Raw genomic sequence first — 10,684 nt, forward strand, 5'->3', positions numbered from 1 at the left:
GATAAAACCACACAATTAAACACAATATAAACCATAAAATAGTGGTTTATCAACCTCCTCACACTTAAACACTAGCATGTCCTCATGCTTAATTAAAGGAGATAAAATAAATAAGTAGGAACATGTAGAAACTCATGCAATGCAATGCAATCCTATATACATGAATGTAACTATATGATTCTTGCCCACTTGATCAAAAGTAAATAAGCTCTTCAAAACAATTGCAAATCAAATTCCACTAATTCTATCATTATACAGTAAGACAGATAAAAGTGCAAGAAGATAGCTCATGAAAGCAGGGAACATGGAAATGCAAGCATTGAACCCTCACTGATGATGTATGTACGCTCTAATCTCTCTAGTGTATAGGGTAATCACTCTATCCTTCTCTAATCATGTTCTCTAACTTTTGTTCTTCTCCTAACCAATCAACAACAGTTAATATACCAATGCAAAAATCATGAGGTCTTTCCAAGGTTGTAATGGGGCCAAGGTAGGGGTAGGGATACATATATGGTTAAGTGAGCTTATAAATTGAATCTTTAATTAACCCAAGCTTTAACCCAACCTATATATATTTAGTGTAACCTTAGAATTCATACCTAGCTACCCAGAATTCTCTTTTACATTCCATACTCATGTATCAACTTTTTATTTTAATTTTATCATATGTGCATTGATCCTTGAATTCTTAATTCAGCATTGGGGTAATTTTGTCCCCTTATTTATTTATTAATGATTTTTTTTAGACATAAAAATAAACATAGCTTATCAATGCACATAGATTTTTAATTCTTATAGTTTCACATGAGTAGGTATCCAAATTCCCATTGTATTATCATGATACATTCCCTTAATAACTTTTGTTCCCACAATTTCCCATACTTAACTAGCACACACAATTCTATCTTAAGCTAACCAAAGATTCAATTTGGGATATACAATTGTTTTTCCGCTTAAGGCTAGTAATGTGGTGAAATATAGAACAAACGGGATTTAAAGGCTCAAAGTGGTTAACAAAGGTAATTGAAAAGGGTAGGCTTAATTTGGATAAGTGAGTTTAAACAAATAATGGCCTCAATCATATGCAAGCATACAAATATAATAAATATTGGACATATAGGATGAAACAAAATATAGATTACAATCATAGAGAAGTAAACACACAAGAATAAAATATTTATGGTTAAATAATGTAACCATGCATAAAGGCTTAAATATTCACAGGTTGTGTGTTCTTTAGCTCAAAAATCATGTTCCAAATACATCTTCAAGCAGATTTATCATGAAAATTTTTTTAAAAATTAGTGAAATTTTGTTCCAAAGATAGAGTCTTAGAAGAAACTTATTGTCTTTATAATCAAGTAGAGCATGCATGCAACTAACCTATTACTATGCAATTTATCCTATTCTATAAAAGAAAGAAAATCTAACTAAGATATCCTAATTTATTGGTGCTAGGGAAGAGAAATTACCTCCGGAAGTCAGGTACTGACCGACCTCCCCACACTTAAGGCTTTGCACTGTCCTTGGTGCCATCTGTCAGGAATAGGGGTGGGCTGGTAGCAGTATCTCCACAGTCGAGACCATCATGGCTCCCTGTGCTGGTAAAGAAAGTGGAGTCTGGGGTGTCTGAGTCCTTGAAGTGTCCCTTGAGTAGCTCCTTGAGGTGTTTGAATCGGCGCTTGTTACGGCGCTCTCTTAACTTCACTTTCTGTTCTTGCCGATCCAACCTTTTGATTATCTGCTCGAGTAGTTCGTCTGTTGTAGGTGCTTGTGGTGTTGAAGAAGGAATATCTTCAACCGGTGCAGTAGGAAGGCTTGTAGTGGCTGCTGGAGGTCTGAGGTATTTCCCGTTAGGGACATACTGATCATCCCGTGGAAGCATGGCTTTGGTATCCCCAGCTCTGTAGGAGACTCCGGCTGCTGAGACAAGATCTGAGAACAAGGCAGGAAAAGGTAAGTTGCCCGCGATTCGGACGTGTCCCATAGCATTTCGGATATGTCTTGGTAGATTCAGAGGTTGGTCTGTAAGAATGCACCATAGTAGAACGGCCATGTCCGCAATGAAGGAGGACTTGTGAGTGCTCGAAAAGACGTAATGGGACATGATCTGTGCCCATACGCGAGCCTCCAAGGTAAGTACTGAAGCCGATATTCCCTTAGGGCGGGTACGATGGTATTCATAGATCCAACGGCTGCCAGGTAGTGCGATAACGCTGAGAATAGCTTCCTAGTCAAATTGGAACATCTGGTGCTTGAGTGCGGCTTCTTGAAAGGCGTCCAATCCTTCTAGAATAGGGGGAAGACCTAAAGCTTTTTGAATGGCCTCTTTTGTAATGGGGACTTGCTTCTGACGGACAAAGACAGACTGCAGGGTAGGCAGGTAGAAGTTAGAGTAGAACTCAACTAGCCAAGAAAGATTGACCTGCCTTGGTTGTCTCTGTAGGAAACCCCATTATCTTCATTCAATTTGAGGCTCAACAAAAGTAGCAATATTGGGCGGGAGGATAAGAAGGTGTTCGTTGTTGTAGCTCCTTTCAGCCACGATGGGGAACATTTACTCACAGTAGCGATTGGAAAATTGCGCAGTGTCCTTTGCTTGAAAGGCTTTCTCCTTTTCATCAACCTTTATGATCCTCTTAACTCTTTTTGTTGAAGGCTTGACTGCAGTTGAAGAAGGCTCTGCCACTAGTGCTCTTTTAGTTCCTCTTCTTGCTGGTGGTTTGGGAGTAGCTTTCTCTTTTCCTTTCTTGGTGGCCATCCTGAAAAGGGAAGAGAAAGTAAATTAAATTCAAAGAGATATATAGCAAGGAAGATAACGGAAAAGGTGGTGATGGATGTACATTAGGAGGTAACTGACATTAACACATTCTCAAGAGTACATGTGAAAAGTCATCAATGGAAAATAGCTAGTGCATATAATGACAAGTAAATGCAAGGTGTTTATTGGCATGCCGGAAAATGGCATGAGTAGCATAGATCAAGCATCACTCGTAACAAATCATCACGTTTGTATTGACAATTATTTTCAATTAATACAATAGTAAAGGGAGTTTATGAAAAGCAGCATTGAATAGTAGAATAACATAGAGAAGTGCATAATACCATATGGGCTTTGTCACAAACACATAGCATGCATGGTAGATAAGGTATAGAAAGTATTAAAGTGAACATGCAAGCAATCCTTTAAAAATTAATATATAATTGTCAAACAAGTGCAACAATCCACAAGCATATAATGAGGAATAATGACGCGAATAAAATTCTAACACCATGTAAAAAGGAAAGAAGAAGAAAGAAAATATGGATAATGAAAAGAAAAAAGAAAGAAAAGAAAATAACATATAAAATAAGAAGAATGATAGAAAAGGAAAGAGGGAAGAAGAAAATAAAACCCTGTTAATGGAGGTGAAAGAGAGAGAGAGAAAGGGGAGATAGAAGGAAGAAGGGAGAAGGAAGAAATAAGGAGGGAAAAGAGAAATTAGGATTTGGAGAAGAGGAAGATAAGATATTTTGGCAATTAAGTTTGAGCTGTGCGGCGCAGGCGACGCGGCCGCGTGGGGCACGCGTTCGTGCGATTGCGCTTCAAGTAAGGTGACGCGGTCGCGTCGGTCACGCGGTCGCGTGACCCATGTTGTGCTTCTGGCGTGAGTGCAGCTTCGCGCCTGCACAACTCTCTGTTCGAATTGATATATTTGCCAAATTTGGGGTGACGCGATAGCGTGGGGCATGCGATCGCGTGAGTGGGCTTCAAAAGGGAACGACGCGAACGCGTGAGCCATGCGTCCGCGTGGATAGAATTTTGCGTTCAGCACCAATCCAGCACCACTCGCACACAATAATTCGTTGTGCACCCTTGTTACGTCGAAAATCAGGGCACGCGGCCGCGTGGGTCACGCGGTCGGGTGGGAGGCCATTATTCCCATGTGACGCGGATGTGTCGGTGACGCGGTCGCGTGGGACGATTTGTGTCACTGGCACGCCTCCAGCCATGCTCTAGCGTGACTCTCTGTTCATTTTTATTTTCTCCCCTCTCCTTGCGACGCGGACGCGTCGCTGGTGCGGTCGCGTCGTGTGGCACTTTTTTTTTTTAATTATAATAATATGCAAATGCAAATGCACGAAATGTACTGATAAAAAGAAGAGTTATTGAATAGAAAAACTTAAAATAAAGAAAAGAACGATCATACCATGGTGGGTTGTCTCCCACCTAGCACTTTGCTTTAACGTCCGTAAGTTGGACGCTCCACTAGCTCAATCTTCTGCTAGGTGGGGATCTTCCAAGAGAAAGATCTCAAGCTCCTTATTTTTCTGCATCTTCTTGCCATGGTATAGCTTCAGGTGTTGTCCATTAACTTTGATAAGTTCAAAACTTGAAGGATGAATTAGGTGATAAACTCCGTACAGTTCGGCCTTCTCTACTCTGTATGGACCTTCCCATCTTGATCACAACTTACCTGGCATGAGCCTTAGTCGAGATTTGTAAAGGAGGACTAAATCCCCAGGTTGGAACTCTTTTTTCTTTATGTGCTGATCATGTACAGCCTTCATCTTCTCCTTGTATAGTCTTGAGTTCTCATAAGCTTCTAGGCGAAGGCTCTCCAGTTCTTGCAGTTGCAACTTCCTTTTAGCTCCGGCTTTCTCAATTCCCATGTTGCACTCCTTGACTGCCCAAAAGGCTCTGTGCTCTACATCAACTGGGAGATGGCAAGCTTTTCCATAAACTAAGCGGAAAGGACTCATCCCAATGGGTGTTTTGTATGCTGTCCTATATGCCCAAAGTGCATCTTGTACCCTGGTGCTCCAGTCTTTTCTATGAGGTTTGACTATCTTCTGCAAGATATGCTTTATCTCTCTGTTTGACACCTCGGCTTGCCCATTGGTCTGAGGATGGTATGCTGTCGCAACCTTATGAATTATCCCATGCTTCTTCATTAATCCTGTTAGTCTCCTGTTACAAAAATAGGTGCCTTGATCGCTCACGATTGCCCGTGGTGATCCAAAGCGACAAATAATATGGTTTCTCACAAAGGAAACAACAGTGTTAGCATCATCAGTGCGGGTAGGAATTGCTTTCACCCATTTGGAAACGTAATCCACTGCTAACAATATATAAAAATAATCATTAGAATTTGGAAATGGACCCATGAAGTCAATGCCCCAAATATAAAAAATTTCACAGAAAAGCATAATTTGTTGAGGCATTTCATCCCTCCTGGATATATTACCAAATTTTTGGCATGGGAGAAAAGATTTACAAAACTCGGCAGCGTCTCTAAAAAGAGTAGGCCACCAGAATCCACAGTCTAAGATCTTTCTTGCTGTTCTTTGAGGGCCAAAATGTCCTCCACTCTCAGATGAGTGACAGGCCTCTAAAATAGACTGGAATTCTGATTGAGGCACACACCGTCTAATTACCTGATCAGCGCTACATCTCTATAAATATGGGTCATCCCATATATAATATTTAGACTCGCTTTTCAGCTTGTCTCTTTGATGCTTAGAAAAGTTTGGAGGAAATGTGCGGCTAACTAGATAATTAGCTACAGGTGCATACCAAGGGACTACCTCAGATACTGTTTGTAGGTTATCAAATGGAAAATTATCATCTATAAGAGTAGAATCATCCTTAACGTGCTCAAGGCGACTCAAGTGGTCTGCCACTAAATTCTGGTTATCACTTCTATCCTTTATTTCTAAATCAAATTCTTGTAATAGCAGTATCCAACGTATAAGCCTTGGTTTGGACTCCTTTTTAGCTAATAGATACTTTAAAGCTGAATAGTCTGAATACACTACTACTCTAGTACCAAGTAAATAAGCTCAGAATTTATCCAGAGCAAAAACAATAGCAAGAAGCTCTTTCTCAGTAGTAGTATAATTGGACTGGGCAGCATCTAAAGTGTTAGACGCATAAGCTATAACAAAAGGATCTTTACCTTCACGCTGAGCTAGCGCTGCTCCTACTGCATGGTTGGAATCATCGCACATGATTTCAAACAGCTGGCTCCAGTCTGGTCCTCTCATAATTGGAGCTTGAGTCAGGGCGGTCTTCAGCTTATCAAACGCTTGTTTGAAATCCTCACTGAACTCGAACTCAATATCTTTCTGCAGTAATCTGGACAAGGGGAGTGCTACCTTACTGAAGTCCTTTATGAATCTCCTGTAAAAACCTGCATGGCCAAGGAATGAACGGACCTCCCTCACAGAGGAGGGGTAAGGTAAACTCGAAATAACATTCACCTTTGCTGGGTCTACAGAAATTCCATTATTAGATACCACATGTCCTAGTACAATCCCTTGTTTTACCATAAAGTGACATTTTTCAAAATTTAATACAAGGTTTGTATTCACACATCTATCTAATACTCTAGATAATCCATCTAAGCAAAGGCTAAAAGAATCACCATAAACGCTAAAATCGTCCATAAAAACCTCCATACAGTCTTCAATAAGATCAGAGAAAAGACTCATCATGCACCTTTGGAAAGTAGCTGGTGCATTGCACAAGCCAAAGGGCATTCTCTTGTAAGCATAAGTCGCAAAAGGACATGTAAAAGTGGTCTTTTCCTGATCCTCAGGAGCTATATGAATCTCGAAATAACCTGTGTAACCATCTAAAAAGCAATAATGTGATATACCTGACAGGCGATCCAACATTTGATCAACGAATGGAAGTGGGTAGTGATCCTTACGGGTGGCTTGGTTGAGACGCCTGTAATCAATGCAGACTCTCCAAGCGTTCTGAACTCTAGTTGCTATGAGCTCTCCATGCTCATTCTTCACTGTAGTGACTCCAGACTTCTTGGGTACCACTTGTACTAGGCTAACCCATTCACTGTCTGAAATGGGATAGATGATACCTGCTTCCAGTAGTCTGGTCACTTCCTTTTTGATGACTTCCAAGATAGTGGGATTCAATCTTCTTTAGGGTTGACGGACAGGTCTCGCTCCCTCTTCTAAAAATATTCTGTGCTCACATACTTGAGGGTTGATGCCTACTATGTCTGCCAAACTCCACCCAATTGCCTTCTTATGCCTCCTCAGTACATCAAGTAACTGCTCTTCTTGTTGAGAAGTGAGTTCCCTTGCAATGATAACTAGAAACTTCTGCTCATCTTCAAGATAAGCATATTTGAGATGTAGAGGAAGAGGTTTTAATTCCAACTTCTGATCATGGGCAGTCTTTGGATTGTCTGGAGCTTGTAAAAATGCCGAAGTGCCCTCATTGTCAGTTAAGAGGGTCCTCACACTTGGACCTTGTCCAGTGTGCCTCTCTTCTAACTCTTCCTTGTGAACTTCAGCTACAGTTTCATCTATGACATCACACTGGAAGATAGAATGATCTTCTGGAGGGTTGTTTATGACTCCCTTCAGATTGAAGATTACTCTTCGGCCATCTATTTCAAAAGAGTATGTTCCTGAAAAAGCATCCAATTTGAATTTTGATGTCTTCAGGAATGGTCTTCCAAGTAGGATTGATGATGGCTTATCTGAGTCATTATGGGGCATCTCCAAGATATAAAAATCAGTGGGAAATGTAAGCCCTTTAATGTTCACCAAAACATCTTCAGCAACTCCAGCCACTGTAATAATGCTTTTATCTGCTAACACAAAACGAGCTGCCGACCTTTTTAAGGGAGGGAGCCTCAAAATATCATATATAGACAAAGGCATTATACTAACACATGCTCCTAAATCACACATGCAATCATAAATTACTACACCACCAATAGTACAACTAACTATACAAGGACCTGGGTCACTACACTTTTCAGGTAGTCCTCCCATTAAAGCAGATATGGAACTACCTAAAGGAATAGTTTCTAATTCATTAATTTTGTCTTTATGTATACATAAATCTTTTAGAAACTTTGCATATTTAGGTACCTGTTGAATAACATCAAAAAGAGGAACAGTTACCTCAACCTTTTTGAATATCTCTACCATTTTAGGATCGGGTTCCAGCTACTTCCTAGGCTTCCTTGCAAGTTGTGAAAATGGAATGGGAAAGGTGTTTTCTACAGTGTCTGCGCCTTTTGGTGCTTCCTCCTGTGGTTGGGCTTCTTCTTTTTCAGCTATGTCCTGTATGTCCTCTTCCTCTTCAACATCTTCTATTTCTTCTACCTCTTCAGCTGAGGCGTGTTCTGGTGGGCTTGGCTCCTCCTGATTCCTCTCCTGCAGTGTGGTTCCAAACATTAGGGTGATGGCATTAATGCCTCCCTTTGGATTGGGTAATGATTGAGAGGGAATTCCAGTGGAGCTCAAAGGTTGGTTACTGGGGTTATTCATTGATCCAATCTGTGAGGCGATAGCTTGTACAGTAGAGGTCAGACCATTTAGAATGGCACTAAGGCTGTTTTCCATGGCCTGTTGTCTCCTATCAATAGATTGTAGTAACTCATCCTTAGGAGATGAAGAAGGATAAGTAATTTGAGAGGTCTGCTGTTGGGTATTCTGTGGTCCTTGGGATTGCCTCAGGTGAGGTGCTCAATAAGGTTGGTTCTGCTGCCTGTTGTTGTTATTATTCCACCTCTGATTTCCCTGATTGTCTCTGCCTCCTCTGTTATTGTTGTCCTTCCAATTCTGGTTAGAATTGTCCTGCCATCCATGGTTATAATTTCCACCTTGATTGTACCCTTGGTTGGAGCGGTCATAGAAGTTATGAGTGGATGCCACCATGTTGTCTTCCTGTTAGAGCTGCGGGCATTCATCAGTATAATGGCTATAATCAGCACAAATTCCGCAAACTCTCTGTGGGACTAACTGTTGGCTTTGCTGTGGTAGAGGAGGTTGAGCTTGCTAAACTTGTTGTTGATTCAATTGCATCTGCTTCAGCAAGTTGGTCATTTCACAGATACTCTGAGCTAGAGCAGCAGTCTCTCTGCTAGAGGATACTTCTGCAACGGCTTTTGAACGGCCTTGTTTCTGCCTGTGGTTCCTAGTAGATTCAGCTAAGTCGCTGATCAATTGCTATGCCTCATTAGTGGTCTTGTACTTCTTCATAGACCCATTGCTAGCACTTTCCAATGTGGTCTTATCTTGGGGCCTCATGCCCTGTGTGATATAGTTGAGTAACACTATCTTGTCAATCATGTGGTGGGGGCATGCTTCCAGAAGATTATTGAAGCGTTCCCAGTATTCAAAGAGAGTCTCGTTGTCATCTTGAACAATTGTGGAAATGTCTTTTCTCAGTTTATCAGTAACTTCAGATGGAAAGAATTTTTCCAAAAATTCTTTTCTGAGTGTATCCCAGTTGGATACATTTTCTAGGGGTTGAGTGTAGTACCACTCACTTGCTTTTCCCTCAAGAGAAAACGGGAAAGATTTCAGCAAAATTGAAGTTTCATCTGCACCATCACGCCTGACAGTAGAACAGGCTTCTTGGAAATCTCTCAAGTGCTTGATAGGCTCTTGAGCAGGTAAGCCATGAAACTTGGGCATCAAATTGAGCAGTGCGGTCTTTATTTCAAAATCTGTAGCCACCGCTGGGTGATGCGCTTGAAACGGTTGCATTGTAAAATCAGGGGCTCCTTCCTCCTGGATAGTAACTCTCCTAGGTTCTGCCATGTCGTTTGCATGTGAATCAACCGAATCAGTAGAACGGGGGCTGGTTTCTTCTTCAACTGACGTTTCAGATCCGCCCTCAGAGAGGACTAACCGACACCGAGCTCGCCTTATTTGTGAAATAGTTCTTTCAATTTCAGGATCGAATATTGGCAAGCTTGGATCAGGTAGTGAATGTGTCATTTGACGAAAGAAACATGCAACTCATAGTAGAAATATAAAATAAAATGCAAATAAATAAATTCTAATTAATAACTTTAGCACTCTATTGCAACTCCCCGGCAATGGCGCCAAAAATTGATGGTAGCAGAAATTGGCGAATTAAAAATTGTTAAAATATATACGTTGCAAGTATAGTTCTTAACTCGCCAGAAATCCACTTATCAATTTAGAAAGGTGTCACAGAAATTTAAAATTAAAATACTGGGAGTATGAATCCCTGGTCGTCTCCCAACGAGTTGTAGAAAAGTGTGCTATTTTATTAATCAGAGGTTTTCAAAAAGGTTTGAATTGAGTAAGCAGGAAATTAAATTGGAGAATTTGAATAATGTAAATAAAAGCCTTGATTGGGAGTTGATTAGTTGGAATCCCTATTATTGTTGGAATACTCTCAAGATTAATTGACAATTAAAAGTTGTCCTATTTAGTTATCCTTTACTAGGTAAGGGAAAGTCAAACAAGTTGGAATGCTTTGTCTGTTCACAAGTTGCAACCCACTTAATTAAAAGAGATTGGTGTTAGTGACTAGAAGGCAATCCGACCATAAACCCAATTACAATCTTTCTTTTAAGCTTTCCAACTCAAGGGTTCCCTTCAATCAACTCCCCATCAAGTTAGGGAACTACTCGCTCATTGTGAATGTAAAATTCATAGCATATGAAAAGGAATTAAAGAAAGACATTGTGAATAAAAATTAAAATAATTAATTAAAAATAAAGATAATCCTTATATTAAATAATCCAAAAAGATATTCCAATGGTAAAATTAAACAAAGCAAAGAACATGGAAGAGTAAGCCAAGTAAAGAAAACGAACTAGAATGACGAAGTCTTGATGAGGTAATAACTCTTCTCAGTGTCCCAATGCAAAGAGCAAACGAAAAGTAAATCCTAAGA

Source organism: Arachis hypogaea, chromosome 12 (genome assembly GCF_003086295.3).
Source record: "Arachis hypogaea cultivar Tifrunner chromosome 12, arahy.Tifrunner.gnm2.J5K5, whole genome shotgun sequence".
Classification (NCBI taxonomy): Eukaryota; Viridiplantae; Streptophyta; class Magnoliopsida; order Fabales; family Fabaceae; genus Arachis; species Arachis hypogaea.